Source organism: Notamacropus eugenii, chromosome 3 (genome assembly GCF_028372415.1).
Source record: "Notamacropus eugenii isolate mMacEug1 chromosome 3, mMacEug1.pri_v2, whole genome shotgun sequence".
NCBI classification, from domain to species: Eukaryota; Metazoa; Chordata; class Mammalia; order Diprotodontia; family Macropodidae; genus Notamacropus; species Notamacropus eugenii.
Genome location: NC_092874.1, coordinates 205,264,587 through 205,291,817, shown reverse-complemented (window position 1 = coordinate 205,291,817; position 27,231 = coordinate 205,264,587). Strand labels below are relative to the sequence as shown.

Genomic DNA, 27,231 nt, shown 5'->3' with positions numbered 1-27,231 from the left:
TACTGAAGAAAATAACACCTTACAGAACAGAACTGACAATGGTAAAAGAGGCACAAATATTCAGTGAACTTCTTAAAAAGCAAAATAGGTCAAATGGAAAAAGAGGTATAAAAGCTCACTAAAGAAAATAATTCCCTAATAATTAGAATTGGGCAAGTGGAAGTTCATGAAAGTCAAAAGAATGAAAAAAATAGAAATGTGAAATATCTCATCTGACGTATCTTAAACGACCGGGAAAACAGATTAAAGAGAGATAATTTAAGAATTATTAGGATACCTAAAAGACATGATCCAAAAAAAAAGGGCCTAGACATTATATTTTAAGATATTATCAAGGAAAACTGCCCTAACAACTTAGATTCAGAAGGTAAAATATAGAAATTGAAAGAACCCACCAATCACCTCCTGAAAGAGATTCCAAAATGAAAACTCCCAGGAATAACACAAACAAATTCCCAAGCCCCCAGGTCAAAGAGAAAATGCTTCAAGCAACCAGAAACAAATATTGTAGAGTCACAGTCAGGCTCACGCAAGATTGAATGGCTTCCACATTAAAGGAACTTCTGAAGGCTTGGAATATGATGTTCCTGAAGGAAAAGGAGCTAGGATTACAACCAAAAACAACCCAGCAAAACTAAGTATAATCCTTGGGGGAGGGTAAAGGATGTTTAATTAAACTAGAACTCAAGCATTCCTGATTTAAAAAAAAAAGACCACACCTGAATGGAAAATTTGATGTTCAAACACAGGACTCAAAAGAACAGGTAAATATAAAAGAATCATAAAACTTGCACATTCCTATATGGGAAGATAACAAAGATAACTCCTAAGAATTTTATCATTATTAGGGCAATTAAAAGAGGGCATGGATATTAGCAGATCATATTGGAATCATCTCCAAAAAAAAAAATTGAAGAGGTAAGAAAGAAGGTTGCACTGGTAGAAGGAGGGGTAGAATGGAGAACTTTTTTTTCCCTGAATAAAAGTGTCATGCAAGGAAGAGCTTGGGGGGTGGACAATGCTTGAACCTTACTCTCAGAACTGGTTCAAAAAGGGGAGTATACACAGGTGTGTATAGAAATGTAACTTACCCATTAGAAAAATAGGAAGGGAAGAGGATAAGAGAAGGTGATTGGGGGAGACAAAAGGGAGGAGAGATTAAGGGAGGCAGTGGTTAGAATTAAAATAGACTTTTGAGTAGGGATAAAAAGAACAAAAGAAAATGGAATGGAGGGAAACACACAGTTAGCAATCATAACTGTGAATGTGAATGAGATGACTTCACCCATAAAAACAGAAGCAGAGAGCAAAATAGATTAGAAACCAGAATCCAACAATACATATGTTGTTTACGAGACACATTTAAAACAGAAAGACAAAGAGTTCAAATACGCTTCAAATGAACTAAAAAAAGGCAGGGTTAATTACAATCATGATCTTAGACAAAAACAGACCTAATTACAAGTGACAGAACTTGCTGAGTATTGTGACATAGGGGACTTTCTTCCCAGATATTGAGACTAGGTCGCTAAGATCCTTTCCAACTCAGATTCCTAGACCTTGTGACCCTACTCTTAGAATCTTCTTCTTTAACAAGGGAAATAGAAACATCATAAGTCAAGTCCACCCCTCTAACTTTTAAGAAAAAAAGTGAAAACTTTTAAAATCAGTTATTTTAATCATGTCTAGGTAGTTATATTTGCTTTTCTGCTTTCACCAAAGATTGAGGGAATATGCTGGCCTAGTAAAACCACATGATTTTAATGTTATTGCTGTCCCCAACTGTAAAGTACTCTATGTTCAGCACCAAAGACTAAAGTGTTTTAATTCAGAGAGTACAAAGACGTACAGTATTAGTCACATTGTTTTCTTAGACTCAGGCCAACAGTGTCAGAGTACCAAAAGAAGTCAGCATCTAAGAACAAAAGGGCGGGGAGAGGCTTTGGAAATACACTATCAATATACTTCACACTAGAAACTGACTTTATTACAGTTTATTACTGTTATCAATCTTCCAAAATCACAATCCTGTTGCTTCACTATATGGAAGGATTTTGCATTCTCAAAGGTTATGGCAGTAGAGCCCAAACTTGTGGCAGGTCTCAATAAGTTGGAAAGGCTTTGAGGGGAGTTCTCTGATCTCCCATACTCCACATCTCAAAACCTACAGAACACAACTTCAACAGTCCTCTCTTCATTTGTTTCCAGTCTCTCCATATGTGAATGTAACTTTTTAAGAGCAGGGATAAACAACAGGCCAAAAGAAGATATTCAGTATTCTACTAAGTACTGGGGACACAAACACAATCAATATGAAAGCCAGCCTTGCCCTCAGAAGCTTACATTCTAATGGGAAAAGATAACATACAAAAAAAAGGAAAGTGGGGAGTGAAGAAGGGAAAGAGTAAAGGTAGCCCTGCTGGAGCATCCATTTTTGGTTTATTTGTTTTTCTGTCTCTGTATTCCCAGCACCAAGCAAACTGCCCTGCACAGTGTAAACTTTCAATAAATGTTTGATGAATTGAATGCAGATGCCCCTATGAACAGGCTACCAGAAAAATTAAATTTATACAAATACCTCAAATAATATACCAAGATTAGCTCCAACTGGGGATATGACTTAAGATATAAAATACATCATAAAAAAATTAAGCACAGAAGAAACCACTTTTTATATTTATGGAGAGGGAAAAGAGTGTGTGATCAAAGGATAAAGATGATCAAAGACGATAAAATGGATAATTTTGATTACATAAAATTCAAAAGTTTCTACACAAGCAAAACCAACAGTTAAAATTAGAAGGGAAACAATTAAAGAAAAATCTTTGCAAGAGGTTTCTCAGATAAAGGTCCTATTTCCAAGATATATAAGAAAGTGATTCAAATTTATAAGAAGCAGTCCTCAAATGACTGTCAAGGGATTAATGGAGTTCTCAAGGAAAGAAATCCAAGCTACCAATAGTAATAATGAAAAAAATGTTCTAAATCACTAATAATTACAGATATTTAAATTAAAGCAAATTTGAGGTTCCACCTCATAATTGGCAAAGTTGACAAAAAGAAAAATGACAAATGTTGAAGGGGCTACAGAAAACTGGTACATTAAAGCACTGTTGGTCAAACTCTGTATGGTCCTTCTACAAAGCAATTTGGTACTGCCCTAAAAGTTACAAAACTGTACATACCCTCTGACCCAGTGATAGCTATATTAGACCCACACTCCTTGCCTTCCCCACACAAAAAATGTGTACAAAAATAGTTATAGTAGCTCTTTTTGTTTATATGTAATGAAGAATCACAAACCAAGGGGAAGCCATCAACTGGGAAATAGCTGAACAAAAAACAGGGCATATGAATGGGATGAAATGTGCCATAAGAAATGATGAAATGATAGTTTAGGAGAAATCTGGAAAGTTATGTGAAATGATGCAGTAAAGAAAGCAGAACCCAAAAACCATGCTACATAATAACAACATTGTAAAAACAGCTTTAAAAAGATTTAAGAAATCTAATCAAGGCAATGATCCACCAAAGGTAAAGCATGATACTCATCTCCTGACAGTCAACTTGGAGACTCAAGATGCAAAATGATCTATATTTTGGGCCATGACCAATGAGGGAATTTGTTTTATTTAACTATGCATATTTGTTACAAGAATTTTATTTTCTTTTTTCATTTCCAATGGGTGTGGGGGAAAAGGTGGGAAAAAGAAAATAAATGCTTGTCAAATGAAATAAAACAGGATACCAGCCAAGAAGCAGTTTACCAAACCATGTAAAGGCTAATCACAAAAAGGATGGCTATTGACTATCCTCAGCCATTCATTAAACCACGTACCTCTAATGTGTAAATGAACTGACTTTTTGAAATAATGTATAGAGGATCCCACTCAGTAAACCTTGTTTTAGGAATAAGTAAAAAGTAATCAAATTTTGTTTTATTTTTACAGAATAAATGAATGAGATTTATTATCTGACAGCATGGTATTTTACATTTATAGACTACTTTAGAGTTTGGTAATACATTTACTAGTACGACTACATATAACAATTTGACTATTTTTTCTGCCTTTAATCAGGTATCATGTAGACCTAGAAAGGTATATTACATGCCTGCATATGTGTCTAAGAATTTCTGACTATGAGATTCATACTGTTACTTTTTATTTTTCTTTTTAAATTATAATATATTTTTTAAAGTTTTTTCATTCTTATTTTCATTTCCAAACACCCTCCCTTCCACCCTTTCCTCTACCTACAAGAAGTGCAATACCAATTGTGTGCGTATGCAAAACCTATTTACACATTATCCATGTGCAGGGGAGAAAAGGTAAGAAAAGAGAGGGAAAATATCTAAAAGATACTTAAAGACCATGAGGAAAAAGGTAGATGGTTGAAATGATATTCCCACATAAAACAAAGAAGGGATTCTTAATGTTTAGTCCTCAAGACCCACAGGTTTTAATGAAAAAAGTATTAGATAATCCTCTCCAAATGCCAGTTGAGAAAAAAATTTTCCAATTACCACATGCCTAAACACCAAATCTACAAACCCTTCTTAAATCCTTAGAAGACAATGTTACAAAATTTCTACTCCATCGACGAGAATAGATTTCTTAAATTTCAATAAAAATATTTTTACGTATGCCCCCCAAAATATCATTTCATAACTAGTAGTTCAAACACAGCAATTTAACGAATTTGAGGAATTCAGGGAAACATAGGAAGATCTTATATGAACTGATGCAGAGTAATATAAGCAAAACCTGAACAACATACACAATCAATAAGCATTTATTAAGTTTCTACTATGTGCCACTCATTGCACTAGACAATGGGGATAAAATTTAAAGTAACTTTAAAAAAAATGAAAACAACCTAGGGTGTCAACTCAAATATCAACCCCTGCAGGCAACAAACCAACCTAGAAAACCACAAATTAACATGATCCTTGTGGTATCATATTTTTGTTTATTTTTTTCAATATTTCACAATTACATTTTAAGATGTTTCAAAGAGCACTAAAGAGTTTGTAGCTCCTCCTCTCTAGAAAAACGATGTCAAACTCTAATAGAAACCGGGGATCACTAAACTACACATAAAGATCCCAGCAGCCAGTCTACTGACTTAGAAAACCACATATTGACATTACCTATGTTCTACTGTATTTTTATTTGTAAAATATTTTCTAATTACATTTTAATTTGGGCAATACTCAGGAGTGTTGGGAGCTATTGAGTTAAGGCCTCTGCTCCTAATCTCCAATTTCTTTACCTTCCACTTAAAATAAAAAGGCTAAAAATATAATATGAGGAAAATTTTTAAAAGAAAATAAAATCCTTATAAGGAACTCTACTGTATGAAATAAAAGTGCAAATATATAGAAGGGGAAGATTTCTTAATTCTTGCACAGTCTATATTTTCGTTAACCATCTTGGGATTTTTCTTGTCTTTTTTTTTTTGTTAAAACACAACAGACATACAAAGAGATGCAAAGTAAAGCAAGGAATAAGGAAAATATGAAGACAACAATGTAAATGGAAAGAACAAAAAAAAATTTTTTTTAATGCTATGAAACTGCAACACCCATTCCTGACAGCCCCAGAAGTGATATGAAAATGACCTTCTGTCATTATTTGGGGAGACTGAGTACTAAGGGTGTGGAACGTTTCCTAATCACCTCAGACTCAGTTGATGTATTGTTTAGTTTTGCTGAATTTTTTTCCTTCTTTCTTATAAGGTTTTAAGGGATGACTCTGGAAGAGGAAGCTATGCCAGGAAAAGAAAATGATACAACAAACAAAAGATAACCATTTTTAAATATTTCAAAAGAAAGAACACAAAAATAACACCTGACTCAGTCTATTCAAACTGGTAGTGCACAAACATCTAGTCTTTTTACAAACTATTTCTTCTTAGTTATAGCTTACTTTTCATCCTAAGTATACTTCTGAATTTGTACTTTTCATCCTAAATGTACTTTTGTATTTGTTCTTACTGAATTTTATCATATAATTAACCAACAGGTTCTCTAATTAGTCACAAGGTCACTTTCTAGCCTATCTTGCAAGATATTTGCAACCCTACCCAAGTTAGCATAACGCATTATTTAAGTCACTGGGGGAACACTACAGACTCAACACCAATGCCAATTTAGGACTACACTTGGAATATTAGAAGACTGACACTGAAATGCACTGACCACCACTTGTTAGCTATGTATGGTCTCACTAACTACCAGGTTATGCACCTAAGAATAGCATGAAATATATTACATTCTGCAGATTATAATCAACATGGAACTACACATAAAATGCTTTCTCCATAAGGCTCACATTAACACCAGGGGCAAGGAAAAAGCCAGATAAATGGAAATGATTACAGTTAAAAGACATTAATAAAAAAAAGAAACTACCTCTTTAAAAAGGAAAAGGTAAAAAACAATATAGTCTTACTGGCTTATTTAACATAAAAGGGCAGCAGAGAACTTCCTAGAAAGCTCTATATTTAACAAAGAGATGCTAGATAGACAAAGTTTACAGAGGATTAGACTTGAGAATAAGGAAGACCTGGGTCAAATCTGGCCTCAGACCCTAGCTAGCTGTATGATCCTGAGCAAATAATTAATGTCTGCCTCAGTTTCCTCATCTGTAAAGAGGGAAATGAGAAACTTTCTCTGACCAAATGTTATAAAGGTTAGAGAGCTTATATATGATCTATCATTTTATGAAGCAAAAAACTAAGGAAGCATGATATAGTAGAAAAAGCCCAGACCTTGTAATTACACAGATCTGTCACGTATTAATTAAGGCAACCATATGCTGTCACTCAGTCTTTAAACCTCTTATTTGCTAAAGTGTAAAAAGAGGGGATTGAAATAGATCAGTGGTATCAAACTCAAAGCCCATTTCAGTCAGCAAAACTCCCAAGCAGCGCAACCAAATGAGAAAGTAATTAGGAAATGTTTTAACAAAATAAATAAAAATACAACATGTATAACGCAAACAGGTGGTTTTCTAAGTCAATATGCACCCATTGGGACCCATGACTATTTGAGTCTGATACCACTGAAGAGATGATCTCTTAGGTCTCTCCTCTCTGATTTTACAACTAGTTTCTTAAGTTCTCCTCAGTTCCTAAATAATACAGTGTCACCATCCAAGTCATTAATTAACTATACACAGAATAAACAATAAGCTACAGTGCATATCTAGGGTCTTCTGCTACCACTATTTCTCTTTGAACTGGCTTAGATTAGTGACACGATTTTAACTTAAAATTAGGTTCACATAAAGTTTTGTCAGATTTTCAAGCTTACATATTAAATTCAAGAGGTCAAGAATACAGCAAAGATAACATATACTTATAAAGTAACATGTACTTGCTGGCCTAACAATTTTACACATTTTACTATATCTTTAGAAACAATCACTTGTATGGAGATGAGATTCACTACTCTTTTCATGAATTTTTAATTTGAATGAAAAAAATCATACAGGCAACATCTGTTATATGAAGCTCAATCCTGTGTTTGGTTGGCAATGTAACTGTGTGTACAGAAATGAGTCTTTACCCTAACGGAGTTTTTATTCTACTAAGAATTAAGGCTGTCCAAAAAATGAAATGGAGTACCTTGTGAAAAATAAAAAGATGTCAACAAAAGTTAACTGCATCACAATTTACTTTCAGGATAATCAAAATCTATAACCTTGACATAATCTCAATGATGTCATTACTTTTCTAATTCTCACATTTAAATGCCTTGCCAAGATAACCAAATCATCTGGGAAATGCTCCTTTAAAGAAGTTATTTTCTACTTGGAAAGTTTTAAAAAGCTACTATTATATAAGGTAGCTAGAGTACTGCACAAAGAATACTGGATTGAAAATTCAAAGACATATTCTCATTCTAGATCACCCACTAACTCCCTGAATGACCTTGGGCAAGCCTACTTCCCCTCTCAAAGTCTTGTTTTCCTCATCGATAAAATTTAGATAACTAAAGAAAATTTTGTGACATAAATTATTTTGAAAATTACATTTTCCCCTTCTCATTATAAGCTTATCATAACTTGCACCCTATACACAATTGCATCTTTAAAAATTATACAATAGTTTCTTTACTATAGCTTAAATGATGAGGAAATGTTTCAAGTTAGTAATAATTTGCTATTTATATGCTATAAATATATGCTATACGCCAATATGCTATAAATAGCATAGGAATGTAGCTATAAAAAGCATATATCATAAAGAGCATATAAAAATGTGCTATTTGTAAATCATTTTTTAATACTTTTATATGAATTAAAAGCCAGTATGACATCCAGAATCCACTACGTGAATAAGAAGTAGCCTGGCACAGTATATAGAGAGCTGGTCTCAGCAAGCTTTGGCTTCAAATTCTGCCTCTGACACAGAGGGACTGCTGTGAACAAGTCACTGGATCTCTCAGAAAGGGCCCCAGGCAATTCTCTACAGCTGTAAGTGGAAGGCCTATATGCTGATGGATCTGATAGAAATTCTTACCAGGAAGAGCTCCCTATACTTAGGAAAGTAAAAATCTGGTCCAAAAACTAAAAGCAACTTGACTTAGTTGAGATAGAGAACTAGTTTTGGAGTGAAGAACTGAGTTTAAGTCCTCCCTCTGCCACAACCTTGCTGTGGGATCCCAAACAAGTCACTTAACCTCTCAGTTTCAACACTCTTAAAGATTATAAACTGCAAAACTGGTATCCAAGAGCTCCATCATCTCACCCAGAGTTCCCTGTACCAATAAAATCACAGGTCTAGTCCAAAAAGTAAAAATAAAATCAGAAGATGTCCTAAGGAACTAACTAATTCATCTACAAACCGTTCAAAAACACTAAGGTCAATCTAAAATTGGGCTTAAAAAAAAAAAAAATTCTCCAAGTAATCTTACAGTTTCTTCTTTTGGTTTAGAAACTCTCAAAAATACAACAAATATGAAATGCATTGCTCTGCGATTAGAAGACTGAAGACACAAAGGCAAACATTAATCAATGGTAAGAACACAGGCTTCTGGCTCCTTTAGAAACACTTTTTAAAACATGGTTCCTATGCTCAAGGGGCTATAAAACTGTGCATACCCTTTAATCCAGCAACACCACTACTAAATCTGCATCCCAAAGAGATGGTAAAAAAGGGAAAAGGACCCACATGTACAAAAATATTTACAGCAGCTCCTTTTGTGGTGGTAAAGAATTGGAAATTGAGGGGACGTCATCAATTGGAGAATGGCTAAGTAAGGCGTGGTATATGAATAGAATAGAATGCTACTGTTCTATAAGAAATGATGAGCAGGTGGATTTCAGAAAAAACTGGAAGGACTTACATTAATTGGTCTAAGTGAAGTGAGCAGGACCAGGAGAACATTGTACATAGTAACAGCAACATCCTGTAACAACCAACTTTGACAGACTTAGGTATTTTCAGCAATACAATGATCTAAGGCAATTCCAAGACTCATTATGAAAAATCCTATCCACATTAAGAGAAAGAACTATGTAGTCTGGATGGAGATTGAAACATACTATTTTCTTTTTTTTGTTTTTCTCTTTCTCATGGTTTTTCCTTTTTGTTCTGATTCTTCTTTCATAAAATAACTAATGTGGAAACATGTTTAATATGATTGTGCATATATAGCCTATATCAGATTGTTTGCCATCTTGGGAAGGGGAAAGGGAAAGGAAGGAGGGAGAAAAAATTTAGAACTCAAAATCTTATATTGAAAAAAATTAAAATAATATAATAAAAGAAAAAAAAGAAAAAACACAACAGTTCCATGGAGTTTCAAATTACTTTTGAACTCTTCTCATAAATTTTCATGATATCCTTTCAAAAATGATAAAAAGCAATACTATCTCCTTTACATAGATAGTAAATAAATACCTATAATGTGCTTAGTAATTACCTCAAATTTACTTCAAGGTGAATTTTATTTCTCCTATTAACACAGGTTTCATTAGTTCCATTAAAGGTAAATTATATCAATTGGTACACTCCCATAGGATTCCATTATATTTAATGGTCAGGCCTGAAACATTCTCAAAGGCAGCTCAAATCACAAGGTCTAATTTCTACGAACAATTCTGCATCATAACATCTTACATCAGCAGAGCACCTGACATATTTAGGTGATTAATAAATTACTGTTGACTTGATAACTTAGAAATGTATTCAAACCAACTCAACAGCATTAGTTAAGTACCTACTATGTGTCAAGAACTACATTAGCCATTGGGAGTTATAAATACAAAAGTGAAACAGTTCTCACCCTTGAGGAGTTTACATTCTATAAGAGAAAACACCATGTACACATATGGTACGTACACAACATATACCAAGTAAATGTATAGGCATAATACGGAGTTAGGCTTGGAAGACAGGAAGTTATATTCAGATTCTGCCTCTGTCACAAAATTAGCTGTCACCATGGACAAGTGTAGGACTACAAGTTACAAAGAAAAATGCCAATCACTTTCAATGGCAATGGAGTTATCTCATCTGCAGTAGTGAAATCACTGTCTAGTCCCTATCCCTATATAAATCACTTTGGGTGGAGGGAACGCACTAGCAGCTAGAAGAGGATCATGAAAGGCTTCATGAAGGTTAGTCAATCAGTCAATAATAAACATGTATTCAGTGCCTACCATATTTCAGGCATTGTGCTAAGCTCTGGGGACACAAAAAAAAAAAAGCCAAAAGATAGTTCCTGCTCTTAAGGAGCTGACAATCTAAACGGAGATGACAAGCAAACAAATGTATGTGAACAAGGGCACTGATCAGAGAATGCCTAAATAGGCAGTAGTATATGAATGTAATCACTCAAATCATTTATTATACATTTATCATGTGACAGACACTCACATTGGTAACGTAATGGAATATTACTATGCTGTAGGAAATAGTGAATAATAAAGGTGATGAAATAAAAAGGTATGGGAAGATTTTAAGTGAACAGACAGAAAATGAAGTAAGCAGAAAACAAAAAAATAATGTGCACAATAACTACAACAATGTAAATGGAAAGAACTGTTGAAAGCGAGTGCTATAAAATTTAAAGACCAATCTTGGTCCCAAAGAATATATATAAGAAAGCAGCTTCTCTCTTCTTTTAGACATGGATGGAAGTACTACAGGTGTGGTCTGAGATGTCAGACTTTTTCTAATGTATTGTTTAGTTTTGCCAAAGTGTTTCTTCTCTTTTTATTTTTTATGATTATTATAAGCACTGGATCTCTGGGAGGGGAAAGAGAGATATACACTGGGAAATGTGTCAAAGCGGGTTTCCTTTTGTCTGGGTATTTGTAATACCCAGTAGTAATACCACTTAGTTTATATATTCCTCCATTAAGTTCCAAATGAAAAAATTCTTCAGTTGTTGAAGACTGAATTCCTATATATCAAATTTGCTTAAGAAGCAAAATGCCTACAATTACTAATAATAACCCCCAGAGTTTAATCAGCACTCTTCATCTTATTTTAAAGAATAAGCCTAGTTTCTCCCATTCATTTGAATTCTTCTATGCAATATGACCTATGTGAAAATGTATTTAATAAGAACCCATATAAGATTGCACAGTCTGGAGAGGGAGGGGGGAGGGACAGGGAAGGGAAGGGTAGAAAATCTAAGACTTATAGAAGTGATTGTAGAAAACTGAAAACAAATAAATTAATTTAAAAAAAAAGAATAAGCCTGAGACAGAATGTAAATATAAGAAAATAATTTGGGACAACAACAAAATTTCAAATGTATCCTTCACAATGCTTCTAAAGGAGGTGCTAGGTGGCACAGCAAATACAGCGCCGGCCCTGGAGTCAGGAGGGCTGAGTTCAAATTCGACCTCAGACACCTGACACACTTTATAGCCATGTGACTTTGGGCAAGTCATTTAACCCCAACTGCCTTGCCTTCCCCCCTCAAAAAAAAAAAAAGGCTTTTTAAAAAGATAAAATTTTGAGGTACCACATCACACCTATAAGATTGGCAAACATGACAGAACAAGAAAATGATAAATGCTGGAGAGGATGTGGGAGAGTTGGAACACTAATTCATTGTTGGTGGAGCTGCGAGCGCATCCAACCGTTCTGGAGAGCAATTTGGAACTATGCCCAAAGGGCTACAAAAATGTGCATACCCTTTGACCCAGCAATATCGCTACTAGGACTATATCCCCAAGAGATCATAAAAATGGGAAAGGGTCCCACATGTACAAAAATATTTACAGCAGCACTCTATGTAGTTGCCAAAAACTGGAAGTCAAGGGGATGTCCATCAATTGGGGAATGGCTGAATAAATTATGGTATATGAATGTAATGGAGTACTATTGTGCCATAAGAAATGATGAACAAGAAGACTTCAGAGAGGCCTGGAAGGACTTATATGACCTGATGCTGAGTGAAAGGAGCAGAACCAGGAGAACTTTGTGCACAGCAACGACCACAGTGTGTGAGAGTTTTTTCTGGTAGACTTGGAATTTTGTAATAACGCAAAAACTTCTTATAAAAAAAAAAATCCCAAAGGTGGTTCTCAAGGCAAAATGCCTTCCACACTCAGAGAAAGAAATATGGAAGTCACTCACAAAATGTAGCAGATCATGTTTGTGTATGTGTATGTGTTTGTGTATCATGTTTCTGATTTGTTATACGATTTCTTTCATTTATTTTAGTCTGACTACATAGCATGACTATAGTGAAAATATACTCAATAGGAAAGTATATGTAGAATCTATACAGAATTGTATGCAGTCGTGGGGAGGGAGGGGGGTAGTGGGGGGTAGGTGTGGGGGGGATAAAATATCAATTGTATGGCAGTGATTGTTAAACATTAAAAAATAATAAAAAAAAAAAAAAAGATAAAATTTTATAGCCTTTATTTCCACACTATTCCCTAAAGTACTTTCAGTAACACTCATGAATCCCTGAAGATTTTTCTAGAATAAGACTGACAAATACTTTGTTCACAGTCCTTTAGTAAAGTATTTTTAACCATATTTCACAAATAACAAAACTCAATTTAAATGATTTAATCACAATCACAGAGATAAAGAATAGCAAAGTCTTGATTCAAACCCAGATATCTTTCCACTATAATATAATGCCTTCCATAACCACCAAGCAACTGAAAATTAACAAACTGACACCAGACAGTGGAAAGCATAGTAGAATAAGAAGTCAGGAGAAGCCTTGCGTCCCAGCTCTGTACCCCGGGATAAAAAAAAAGTAATTCACAAGCTGACACCAACTTATCTTTCCACTCCTCTTTTATTACTCCCTTCCTACACTGCACATCTGCCAAACTGGACTTTTCCCTATCTCACACACCACACTGCCCCCTCCCCTACAACTCAGAGAATCTCTTCTTTTAAGATTCAGTTCATGTACCACTTTCTACAAGAAGCCTTTCCTGAATGCTCCTCTCCCCACAGCTACTAGTGTCTTTCCTTCCAAACGACCTTGATTTAGCTTTGTACTTATTTGTTTTCTCTCCCATTTGAATATAAGTTCTTTGAAAATCAATTGCTTCATTCCTTGTATTTGTATTCCCAGTGCCTAGTACGTAGTACAGGCAATTAATAAATACTTGTTGATGGTTTATTGTTGGTAGTAGGATAAGTTACTTAACTTCTCCAGGCCTCAGTTTCCTGTCTGTAGAATAAAAGGGTTGGTTGGATCTTTAAGGTTCCTCGTTACAACAATCTGTGAATCTAGGAATACATAAAGGAGTCAGGCTAAACTATCAGTGTCTCCCAACAAACACTGCTCAAGCTAAAAGGACTGGTCCATGACATTTCGCAACCAAAGTTTCTTAATTCTTAAAATCCATAATTTTTTTTAAAAAACAACTTCTCTGCTCTTCTCACCCCCACCTATTAGGTACGCTATACAGAAATCATGTATTCCACTAGTCAGCACTAGTTCTGATTAGAAATACTAGACTAAAATAGATGATCTTCAAGATTTTTCTCAGCTCTAAATACATTTAGTTATTTACGGTTTTTTCAAAATACTATACTTCTAATTGATCAATAGTGAAAAATCATGTAGAGTCTTTAAAATCATAAACAAATTTTTTTTAAACCACATGAAGGTGATCTTTGCTTTCAAATTTTTCAGCAATGCAAATCACAATGACTCCTCTGTAACTTAGTAGACATGATGGAAAACATTTTACGTTCCATAGCTAACCATATTCTAAGCCAGAAATGTTAAAAACACAACAAGGCCACAGATGGCACACACACCCCAAGCACCAGCCTGAACCAGATTAAAATGTAGCTCCTGTCTGTGAGTTGATGTATTAAAAAGAAAGAACGAAGTATGTGTGGTTTCTAAGTCAACGTATGACCCATAAGGATCCTTAGGTACAGGTTAATGGTCGTCTTAGAGTTTGATATTCCTGCTCTACTAGCAACAGAATAGCCTTAAAGAACCTAGAAGCACTTGTGCACCAGGTCATGAGGGGACTCTAGTAGTGGGATATGCTTTAGTAAATTATTAAATTCAAAGCTAGTAATAACCCAAGTCTAACATAGTTCTCCTAATATACAATCCCAAATGAGATTCACATAACCACTTCTGACAGACAATGAGTATCAACATAGTGATGAAGCTTCATGGGTGGATGGAAAAAGCACCGAACATGGAAGAAGAAAAAAAAGACATAGGATCCAATCTTGAATTTGATACTAGCTGTGGGACTCCTTACAATCACTTGACCTCTGTGACTCAAGCTCCTCATCTATAAAATTGGGACAATAATACTTGAGCTATCTCCTTCACAAGGCTGTTGGATGTTTGTAAAACACTTTCCAAATCTTAAAGTGCCATAAAAGTTATGACAAAATTATATGGGCATGAAACAGATTTTTTAAACTATTGCTGTTATGAGATTAATGCCTTTGAGGCATTAGGTTCTGACAAATAGAATAAGAACCAAATTACACACCAAGTCAACACAGTATAGGGTAGGTAGGTAAAATACAATTTGTAAATTTCCTATGAGAAAAGTGTTCATAAACTTTCAAATTCTGAAACTTTGAGAAGAAAACTTCACCATAATACTGTATCAAGCATAAAGAAATAACCTATTTGAGCTGGCATACCAATTAAGGGGGGGGGGGGTGTGGAGAATTAATTGGATGTCATTTCATTCAAGACTCTAACAAAGTCAGTAGAAAAGGTTATTGTCATTCCTCAGTAAATGTGCAAAGAAGGCTCTGAACTAATCTAATAAGGCAGCCAATCTTAACAGTTAAACTGGGAAATGACATGCAATTTGTACCACAAATGAGAAAAATTTAATGGTATCTAATGCATAACAGTTTATGATTCACAATTACCACAGAAGATTCACCATGAAAGGTTTGCTGGGTTGTTTTTTTTTTTGGTCTTAGCTTTCTTAGAAAATAAGCTATAGTTTTGAATTTCAAAGCTCAAACTATTTATAGAAAAGGAGGCTTTCATCCTAAGATCACTTCAAAAACCTCATCAAATTTTATAATAACCTAGTTAATTATCATGGGACAGTGTGTGTAAAATATTCTCACATCTCCTTGATGGGTTAAGTGCAGCAAGAAAACCATAAATTTAGCATTCAAATCGATGATCTCAAATCAACTCACTACCTAAGTTAGACACGAAAGTGAAAAATAGGAAAGGAGGAAACCAACCTTGGTAAAGATGCACATCAATGACTAGAACCGATAGTTTAAAGTGTATGTGACACCACCTGCCCTCCCGAAGTGAAATTCAGCACCTAAAACATTAGTTATCTCTGGCAACGAGTTTCTTGGAGTGGTAGAGGGAAGATGGTGAAGGGAAGTTCAGAGGTATTTTCTAAATGTTATTTCTGAAACAAGTATAAAAGTCCAAATGCCAATGACAAAAGACAAGCTCTTCCTGGATCAAACACTATAGGAATTGTATTTCTGTCTCTGTCTCTCCCCCCCCCCCCCCCAATGTGAAATCATTTTCATTTTTCCCGTTCTTTACCTCGTTGTAACTTCAGAAGACCCTAATCATTTCTAGAGGAGAAATAAGGAGAGGGGAAAAAAGGAAGATAAAGGATGAATCGGAACTTTCTCAAAAACACGACAAGTCCACCCTATTTATTTTTCCATGCTCCTGGTGAAGATGACTGAGGAAAGAGAGAAATATGCACACGGGTTTAAAGGGTACTATTTATACGGTACCTACGGCTCCAAAGTCTTTCCATTCAATTCCTCCAGCGTTTTCTCTCCTACGATGCACTATCAACCCTCCTAGTCTTCGTACCCAACAGACAGATATACCCTACTGAAAACCACACAGATCATGAACACCCCAAGGTATACGGAAAAGAAACGCCTGTAGTCAAAAGCACAAAACCAATTTCTGAGCCCGTGGTCATGGAGAACCTTAGAGAAGCTAAAGCTGTCAAGCCAGAAACGCAGCAAACCCCAAAAGAGGCGCAATCTGAACAGCCTGAGAGGGGAAATGCTTCTCAGGAGCTTTTCACGGGGTGAGGGATGCTGTCAGTTATTGCCGAAGGTAAATAAAGGCACCGCCAAATTCACGCGAAGGAGCGGGTGTCATCCAGTAAACAAAGCATTCAGAGGAGACCACAGTCGGGCAGGCTGATTTTAGGGGGGAGGTCGGGACTGAGCTCCCCGAGGGCTCCGGCGGCAGGGGCAGCCAAGCCCCCGCTTCCCTTTCGGAAGGGAGGAGGGAGGTGGGTCAAGCCCCTGATGGAAGAATAACGGGACATCGACCTCCGACCGGGAGAAAAGGCTGCGGCCGGGGAAGGAGAGGCGCGCGCCCTCCGCGAGTCCTTCTGACAGACAAGGGAGGCTGGTTCCCTCCCCCCGCCCCTGGCCACTCGCGCCCCCCCCCCAAGTCGGGGAGAGGGGTTTGTTTGGGCTGCGGGGTCCCTCACCCGGAACTTGTCGCCGCCTCTCTCTGCCTGGCTCTGCCTGTTCGGAAGGGAAGGGGGGGAAAGGAGGGGGAGCGGAGGAGGGAAGGGGGGGGCAGAACCCGCTCCAGCCGCTACCGTGACCACCTCCGCTCCAGCGAAATCGCGTCCGTGTCCGCGCCGCCGCCGCCGCCGCGACTGCCGCGACCGCCGCCGCCGCCTCGTCTTCCCCGCCCCACGGCCGCACGTCGCCGTGACACGCATCGCACGAGACCTCTCGGGCCAATGCGACAGAGCCAGGCACGCAGGCGCACCACCTCCAGCCGGAAGTCCTTGCTTCTCCGAGCCCGCGACCTCCCCGGTGCATCTGGGGATTTGTGGTTCGGCCGAGAACAGTCTTAGACAACAAGGAAGCACGCGCTCCCCTTTCTTCCCTCCCTCCTCCTCCCCCGCCCGCTCGGAGCGCGGGGACGCGCGGGGACGCGCGGGGACGCGCGCCGCCCCCCGCCTCCAACGGAAGCGGAAAGCCCCGGGATGCTCGGGGTAGCGTGCTTTCCCGTCTCCATAGTTACGGGGTCGCGCTTACCCTAGAGCTGGGAGAACGCAGTAGGAACTGGAGGCGACGAGGACTTTGGGATCTCGGAAGGACCTCACCGAAGGGTCTCGAGGGTGTCCTAAAACGAACCCGAAAGTGTCCGACCACGGCGCGCCTCAGACCCAGACTCTTACTGGGTGCGGGTCTACTTGCTTCGGCCCCAAAGAGAGGGGGAGGCCGGGCGAAGACGCCAGCATCCGCTCCGCAGGGGGGCTGCGCTGAGACCGATTGGATCGCCAGCTAAAAGTCTTGGGGCTTCCCCGCCGTGGCAGGGGGATCCAAGATGGGCTCGAAGCTCATAAAGCCGGGAAGGTCCAAAATAAGGGACCCCTCCTTGACATTTGAAAGAAAGGAATATATGAATTAATTAATTAATTAGAGTGACTGCTAGTTTACGCATGGTTTGTAATGATAACTGATGTATATTGGGATTTTAAGCTGGAAGGGGACCTTTACTTAAGAAAATCTCTTCTCTCAGGTATCTTAAAAGGCTAACTCCAACCGCGCTTGCGAGCCCTTTAGCCATACTCCACAAACTTGGGGGCGGGGGAAGATACTTACACTTACTTGCAATGAGACAGTCCACAAGTTCCTGGTGGATGACTGCTTCCCGCAGTCCCAGCCACACTGGTGCTCCTGGAAGCCCTCCTAGGGAGTCAGCTCCTCTGCCGCTGTCCAGCCCTTTTATTTGGGGCAGTTTCCGCTCCCTCGTAGTCCCAAGGGCTTATTATTATGGAGAATCCACTTTTACATAATAAATTCTGCTCTTGCTTCTCTGACTGAATCCTTTCTGAGCAGGCAGGTGACACTTCTGGCCATCTTAACTTGTTACCTTCCTCATTACTCTTGGTAGAGATCGGCTTAAGCAGACTGTGTCATTCTCAGTGACCCAGTCGTGGGTGTGACTTGTCAAATTGAGTGCATTCCCACAGATGGGCCCCACAACTATGTATTGTACATGGTGGTTGTTTTTTAAGGTTTAGATCCGGTCACATGTAAAAATACATAATGGGTACATACATACAAATACATAAAAACGTTTGTATGCATGTACTATCCCTTCTTCCTTATTCCTGCCTCCAAAATGTCATTTTCACAGGAATGATGTCGATTCCCTAAAAGCATCAACCATGATGTTCACACAGTTTTCTATCTGGGAAGGTGCTGTTCTTATAATATTTCCTTCAATCCCCCATAATACCCTCTACCTTTGTACAACCAATTGTCTTAGAGCAGAGTTTCTAGGGGCAAAGACCTCTTTGATGTTTAAAAAGTGTCAAAAGAATAATTGGTCAATTAATAGACCACTGAACAGAAGACAGATGATTACTTCTCTCTTGTATTTAATAGCTAATTATTGAATTAGGATCAAGGTTTTCCTTCTTTTTTACTTCCTCATCTAGAAATTAACCAGTGTGGGAAATTTTGCTCAAAGACTTACCCAGCCAGGAAAGCTTAGATCTAACCAAAGACAGTAGAGAAATTCTAAGTTTAGGTGAATAGTGGATTCCAACTCATAGTGTTTACTCAGGCAGGTCTGGGAAAATGTGAATTCTCCCTTTTATCAGATTGCTTATATAGAAATTGAAAAGTCTCTTTGACCAATACATGGGTGCTCAATTCACAAACCTCAAGACCCTGTTGAAATAAGCCCACCTCTTTCTCTCATGAATTGTTAACCAAATAGGTTGATTGTCACCCTTAGGAAAACCCACTCTTTCAAAGGCATACAAACCCTTTGGCATTTAAGAGTGTCATTGACCCATTTTATTGGTAATATACTAGCATTGTTAATAAAATGATTATCCAGAAACTAAGTCTCTCTAACTTTTTAAATATCACAGTAGGTAACCAGATAGGGCATGTTTCATTCCCTTCCCTGATCTTATAAATTTGCCGCCCTGATTCATGGTGTCTCACCCCAGAATTTCCTTCAGTATCTGAGGCCTTTGAACGCTGCCCTTGCCTCCTCTCATTCATGAGCTTTTTTCAGGGTCTCCATTTAGGAACAGGGCCCAGACTGACCAGGCTTTATTTCCTCCCAACCTGGGTGGGTGGCCTGTTCTGCCCCACCCCCACCTTCCAGCTCCCTTTCATGCCCTGTCTTTCCCCTTTAGAACGTAAATTCCTTTGCTGGTCTTTGTATCTTCAGCACCTAACATAGTGCCTGGCACATGATAAGCAATTAATAACAATTTCAACCTCATTACCTTTACAGGCTAACCCTATCCCCAACTGCAGAATAATCACAAAGGAAGTTGTTATCAAACACAGAATTCAGCATTCAATTCTGAGAGGTTAATCCAAATCAGTTAATCCAGAACACAAATTCAGTTTTTAAAAGGACAGCTGGGGGAAATAGGTGGAAATCAGTATGAAGCAGAGTATTTTCAAAAACAAGTTAGGATCATGCAATTTGTTGAAAATATATGTGGGAAACAAAAGAAGGAATTCTGTTTCCACAGGATTAAAACTCCTAGCTTTGAGTGATATCAGAATGTAAATCAAAGGTGACTAATTCTGATCAGGGCTAGCAGAACCAGGCTTATTATCAGGTGAAAACTCAGAAACTTGTAGGCATGCTTAATGAGCTGTTTGAAGGGGAACATCTCAAGTAAGAGAACAGGAGATTGCTTCTAGCAAATGGAGAGCAAGGGGGAAAATTTGAATTGGGAGCAGCATAAAAAGCCTTGCACTTGTCTAAGCAAGCATACTCTCCATTCAGGAAGCACCCATTCACTAACAATGTAAAATAAAATGAGAACTTTCCTGGCTTCACAATGAGTATTTTTCTTTCTAGAGTAAGCATGTTTCACATATATATAAATGCCTGTTAAATTCATTATAAGGGAAACATCAAGGAAACATCCAATGTCCACCAATGAGTACTTAGTCTTTTATAAATACAAAAAGTTAACTGGCAGCTGTCCAGAAAGGACACTATTGGATTTAGAGATTCTGCAGAGCCTAAAGTAATCAAGTATGAGTATTCTTGGAGATTTCTATCATACAGATGAGAAAACATCTGGGAAATGTTTGCCATACTTTAGCCCCTAAACTTTGTTTGCTATCTTTTAATTGACTATCTTTAGAAAGAAGGATGCTATAGAAATGCTTTACTTTCCATTCTGTTGAATTCCAGTTGCCTCCATTCTTATAGTAAACCTTTTTCCATACTGTATTGGCATCACTCTTTTCCTAAGAAAAGGAAAAGCAGAAAATATTACAGAAATTTCTGTAATTTCAAGCTTCATTTTTTAGTATTTTGATAGAGGTAGTTGAAGAAAAATCTACTATTAAAAAACAAAATTAATAAAATTAATCACAATGTCACTTGGGCAGCTAGGTGGCAGAGTGGATTGTTAGATCCAGAGATGTGAAGATCTGAAATTAAATGCAGCCTCAAATACTTACTAGCTGTGTGACCCTGGAGAAGTCACTTAACCTCTGTCTATCTCAGTTTCTCTAACTGCAAAATGGAGACAAAAAATACACCTACCTCCCAGATTGCTTTTGGATCAAGTGAGATAATATTTGTAAAGCCCTTCTCATATTCTCTGGCATATAAGAGACACCTAACAAATGCTTATTCTTTCCTTAAATGGAAAAGTGGCAGTATTTAAAATTCTTCTGTGGAAATAGACCAAAACTTAATGAAGCTATTTTATAATTCAATAATACATATTTAAAATCTGTTTCTTTTTCTTCAGTCCAATCTCATTGTTAGAACCTTCTATATAAATTGGAAATGAGACCAACCCAGAAGTTAGACATTAAAATATGCCTGGTCAATCCTTATGATTGCCCCCACAAAAGTATATAACAGACACCTTTTAGCCAGTCCATTGGACTCTAAAGCACTTAGATTCAGTGGTTAAATGTCTTTTAAGTGATCTAGTAGTCTGACAAAAACAGTGAATTTAAGGTAAATGTTTCTATCCCAGCATATGTAACATTAAATAAATTAATGATGTTCAATAGCTATGTTGATAAAAGCATAATTATGCTGAGTTTGAGGGTCTGTACATAGTAGATCTCTAACTACTTAGATTTCTCATACCACATTAAATCTCCATTCTTCCCAAGGAACATGCCATGTTTCAATCTGAGGACATATAATAATATAAACACTTATAATTGCATTAACAAGGTTAGGCAACATAGCCCAGGGAAATGAGTGCAAGGGTAGGAGTAATATTATTGGCTTTGGTACTGAGTCATTGTTTAGCCTCTAACAAGTTCCTTAAATTTTTTACAAAACAATGAAAATAAAGTCCTCTAAAAAACAGTACACTGGAAAAACACAAATTCAGTTTTTAAAAGGGGAACTAGGAAAAATGGAAATAATTAGAGAACAGAGTATTTTCAAAAATATTTTCAAAAACAAGTCAGGATATCATCCATTTGTTTAAAGTCTATAAATGTCTGCTAAATTTATTTTAAGGGAAAAACTAAGAAAACATTCAGTTTGCACCAATAAGTACGTAAGACAATACCTACATCACCATATATCACAAGCAGATTTGTATATTATTTGTTGTGTTGCTTTTTAAAGACTGCATGATAGTGAGACTTCTTAACATTAAAACATCTTAGACCCACAAACATCATCAGCCTTGCTAGATAGTCTGTAATTACCAACAAAATTCAGGAAGAGATACAAAAAGAAATTTTATTCAAAATAATATTAAAATCTGGGAATCTACCTACTAAGACACACTCAGGAATTATGCAAATACATCTACCACACACTCTTTATAGAAATGAAGGTAGACAAATATTTGAAGAAGTGTTAATTACTCCTTGGTTGGATCATTCTAAGATAATAAAAGGGCAGCTAGGTGGTACAGTGATTAGAGTGTCAGCCCTAGAATAAGGAAGACATGTTCCTGAGCTCAGATTTAGCCTTAGACACTTACTAGCTATGTGACCTTGGGCAAGTCACTTCACCTTGTTTGCCTCAGTTTCCTCATTTGTAAAATGAGCTGGAGAAGGAAATGGCAAACCATTCTAGTATCTTTGACAAGAAAACTCCTGAAAGCTACTAAGAAACAGATATAATAAAGATGACAACACAGCCTAAATTAATCCACATATTAGTGCCATGCCAAGGTATTGCTTTATAGACTGAAGCAAAATAATACAAAAAATTTATTTGGAGGAACAAAGGCGAATAATCTCAAGGAAAATGATGAAAAAAATTAGGAAAAAAGGAGGCCAGCAATATCAGATCTCAAACTATATTATAAAGCAGTAATCTCAGAATTATTTGATCCTTATTAGAAAAAGAAAAATGGATCAATAGAATAGGTTAAGTAAACAAGACAACTGTAATAAATATAGTAGCAGAGTGTCTGATAAACTCAACAACATCAGCTACTAGGGCAAGTACTCTCTATTTGACAAAAACTAATAAGAAAATTGGAAAGCAGTCTTACAGTTCTTATATTACATATCATAATATACAAAAAGATATATAAATCAAATGTAAAAGGTCATATCATAAGCAAATTAGAGCAATAGTTCTTGACCAAATAAAGGATAGAGATGGACCATTTTGATTACATAAAACTGAAAAGGTTTTGTACAAATAAAAATTTTTACAGCAATTTCTCTGATAAAAGTCTTATATCCAAGATACACAGGCAATTAATATATGTACAAGATATATTTTTGTTGTTTGGTTGTGTCTGACTCTGTGACCCCATAGATCATAGTACTCCAGACCCTTCTATCCTTCACAATCTCTCAAAGTTCATTGCTTCTGTGACACTATCTATCCATTTCATCATCTGCTCTCCACTTTTCCTTTTCCTTTCAATTTTTCCCAACATCAGAGTCTTTTTCAATGACCTTGTCTTCTCATTATGTGGCCAAAGTCTTTAAGCTTCAACTTCAGTATTTGACCTTCTAGTGAATAGTCTGAATTAACTTAAGTATTGACTAATTTGATCTCCTTACTGTTCCCAAGGGGCTTTCAAAAATTTTCTCCAGCACCACAATTTGAAAGTATCTGTAGCACTCAGCTATGGCAAAAAGCTGTGGCACTCAGCTTTCCTAATAGTCCCACTGTTGCATCATACATTATTACTGGAAAAAGCATAACTTTAACTATGCAGACTTTGTTGGCAAGGTGATGTCTCTGCATTTTAGTATGCTGTCCAGATTTGCCATAACTTTCCTCCCACGGAGCATACCATCTTTTAATTTTATGACTGCAGTCACCATCTGCAGTGATCTCTAAGCCCAAGAATATAAAAATCTGACACTGCTTCCATTTCTTCTCCTCCTATTTGCCAGGAAGTGATGGAACCAGTTGCCAAGATCTTAGTTGTTGTGTTGTTTTTTTTTTTTATGTAAGCTTCAAGCTAGCTTTCACATTCTCTCTTCTTTCACCCTCATCAAGAGGTTTCTTAATCTTCTTCACTTTCTGCCATCAGAGTGGTATGATTTAGGTATCTGAGATTGTTAATATTTCTCCTGGCAATGTGAATTATGGCTTTTGATTCATCAAGCCTGGCATTTCACATGATATACTTGGCATATACATTATAAAGAGATAGACACTATATAGCCTTCTTGTATTCCTTTCTCCATGTTAAATCAATCAGTTATTCCATGTTTGGTTCTAACTACTGCTTCTTGACCCACATACAGGTTCCTCAAATGACAAGTGATATGATCTGGTACTTCCATTTCTTTGAGGACTTGCCACATTTTGTTGCGATCCACACAATTAAAGTTTTAGTGTAGTCAATGAAGCAGAATTAGATCTTTTTTTTTTCCTGGAACTCCCTTGCTTTCTCCATAATCCAGTGAATGCTGGCAATTTGGTCTCTAGTTCCTCTGCCTCTTCAAAAACCACTCCGTTCTTCTGATAATTCTCAGTTCACGTATTGTTCAAGTCTAGCTTGCAAAATCTCAAGCATAACCTTGCTGGTATCTGAAATGAATGCAATTGCTGGATAATTTGAACATTCCTTGGCATTGCTCTTCTTTAGGACTGGGATGTAAACTGACTTTTTTCCATGCCAGTGGCCACTACTGTTTTACAAATATGCTGGCATATTGAGTACAGCACTTTAACAACATCATCTTCTGGTATTTTAATGAACTCAATTGCAAGTCAGTCACTTCCACTAGTCTTATTGTAGGCAATGGTTCCTAAGACCCCCTTATGTCATTATTCAGACCCTAGAGCAACAACTACACTTTCATCGTTATCAGTGAAGCTAAGATTTTCCTTGCGTGAAACATTCCTTCAATATCCCTAATTTCCTGAAGAGATATATTGTCTTTTCCATTCTATTGTTTTCTTCCATTTTTTGCATTGCTCATTTAATAAAATATTATCTTTCTTTGCTGTTTTATGTAATTCTGCATTCTGCATTTCTCTTTCACCTTTCGTTTTCCTTCTTTCCTCAGCTATTTGTAAAAACAGCAAGCAGCCATTTTGCTTTCTTGCTCTTCTTTTCCTTTAGAATTCTTTTTGTTGCTCTCTCTTGCACAATATTGTGAACCTCTGCCTATAGTTCTTCAGGAGCTCTGACTACCAGATCTAGTTCCTTAGATCTATTCTTCACTTCCAATTCATATTCATAAGGAATATTATTTAGGTCATACTATATGGTATGGAGGCTTCCCCTACTTTCTTCACTTTAAGTCTGAATTTTGCAAGGAGAAGCTCATGATCTGAATCACAGTCAACTCCAGTTATTTTTTTAACTGACTATATAAAGTATCTCCACCTTTGGCTGCAAAGTATATAATCAATCTGATTTCTGTATTGATCATCTGGTGAAGTCCATGTGTAGAGTTGGATTTTGGGTTGTTGAAAAAGAGTGCTTTTTATGACCAGTAAGTTACGTTGACAAAGCTCTGTTAGTATCTGTCCTGTCTCATTTTGTATTCCAAACTTGGAATGCTAAAGTCTCTACCATCATACCCATATAACAATCCTCTTCCCCCCCTCAAAAAAAGGAAAAAAATTCAATGTTTGAGAGGCTGTGGAAATAGCCACATGAATCCACTGCTGGTAGAGATATGAATTACTCCAAGCATTTTGGAAAGCAATTTGGAATTTTTTAAGAAAAGTTACAGAAAATTTATGTATACTCTTTAACCCAGTCTTCCCACTGTTTGTTTTATATACCAAAGAGATGAATGACAGGAAAATAAGTCCAGTTCACACAATATACTGATAGTGATACTATTTGTAACAGCAAAAATGTAAAAAGAAAATTACATATCCAATCACTGGAGAATAGCTGGGCAAATCACAATATATATTAGTATGTCATAAATTCATTTTGGAGAGATAGGGAGAAGCTGATTGATCCAGTCAGATTCTCTAAAGATTCTTGATGAACTCAAGATCCTTTGTTCCCTACTAGGATTTTGAGTAATCAAATGGAACTGGTAAGTCACAGAGCATATTCTTAGGGAAATCTTCTGGCCTTATGTCTTCTAACTCTTAATGTTTCCTTTACTGCTTTTGTATATGCTTAGCTTCATACAGAGGATCTACTTCAAATATCAGTAGTCCTCTATGAACCTTAATGACATTTATATAATACATTTCATATTCAGCTTCCATATTTTCAAAATATTGATCCATAATGACAATAGTTAAGCACCCAATAAAGCAGTTGTAAGCATTCAACATGCATTAGTTATTTAACAGTTAGTCATAGGCACTAACACAGGGGAGCAGTGAGTCATAGAATGCACACAGCATAAAACCAATAAAGTAGGTATGCAATTAATAGTTACACAGGATCACAGTCATATACCAACAATTGAATTACTTGCAAACCATATCATTAAAATGAGAATCCTTGGCCTGGATGGATAGTGTCAGCAAATATGTGCCCTTATTAGCATCACTGTTTCATATTTATATTCATCATATGAATGCAGCAATAAAACATAGTAGAAGGAAATACTCATGGGACACCAAAAAACAAGTGGAAAACAAAAACAAAAATTAGAAACAGGATTTTTAAAAATCAGGCTATAAAACTTCACTGAGAAAAGAATAAAAAGGTTCATTGGTTAATTGGACTAGATCTGTGATTTCGTGGGAGTAGGAAGCTCTCAATGAGGATTTTCTCTATTAATGCAGATCTATACCTTCTCTGAGATTTTAGAGCAGGGTATGGGACATTAAGAGGTCAAGATAACCTTCCCAAGGTCCTGAAGGTTGGATATGGCTAAAGAGAGGCTCTCAAATCCTAAGCTGGACTTGAACCCAGGGCTTCCTGACTCCAAGGCTAGCTCTATATGCTACAATATACTGCCTTACCAAAGGCTTTCCTTTTTAAAAGAAATCATGCATCAAATTTGTAAAATGAAGAAAAAAAGCAATTCTTCCCTTAAAAAGGTAAGCTAGCCAGCTCAATATTCAAAAGGACCCAAGGAAAATGGAATTATAAATGTTTAGAGATATGATTTTCAGCATGAGGGTATTCCTGAAGAAACATTAGAAAGAAAAGAAATCCTTAATTATAGATAATAGAAAGAAAAACATCATCCCATCATAGTTCCTGTTCATACCCATATGGCCTTGGTAAATGCTGCTGGCTGAGCTGTCAGTCATCCACTGGACCTAGAAGGACTGGGTATACTCACCTGGAGACTCTTCTCAGGACCAGAGTGAGCTTTACAGACAAAGGTAAAGGACGGTGTATTCCTCACCCCGTTCTCAACTCATCCCACCTC

The 27,231-nt window shown here is 36.9% G+C and overlaps 1 protein-coding gene across 6 annotated transcripts in view; it reads right to left on the bottom strand.

Moving 5' to 3' along the window:
* The window catches only part of ADIPOR2 (adiponectin receptor 2), an 80,667-nt gene extending 62,318 nt beyond the window's left edge, over nt 1–18,349 (bottom strand). Inside the window, exon 1 of one of the 6 annotated variants that reach the window (XM_072654131.1) lies at nt 18,073–18,349. The gene's annotated coding sequence lies outside the window, so the exon portion shown is untranslated. Of the gene's footprint in view, nt 1–16,940; nt 17,165–17,502; nt 17,854–18,072 lie in introns of those variants that run through there. The other 5 variants (XM_072654132.1, XM_072654134.1, XM_072654135.1 and 2 more) reach the window with 5 other exon arrangements.
* Nucleotides 18,350–27,231: the final 8,882 nt, after the last annotated feature.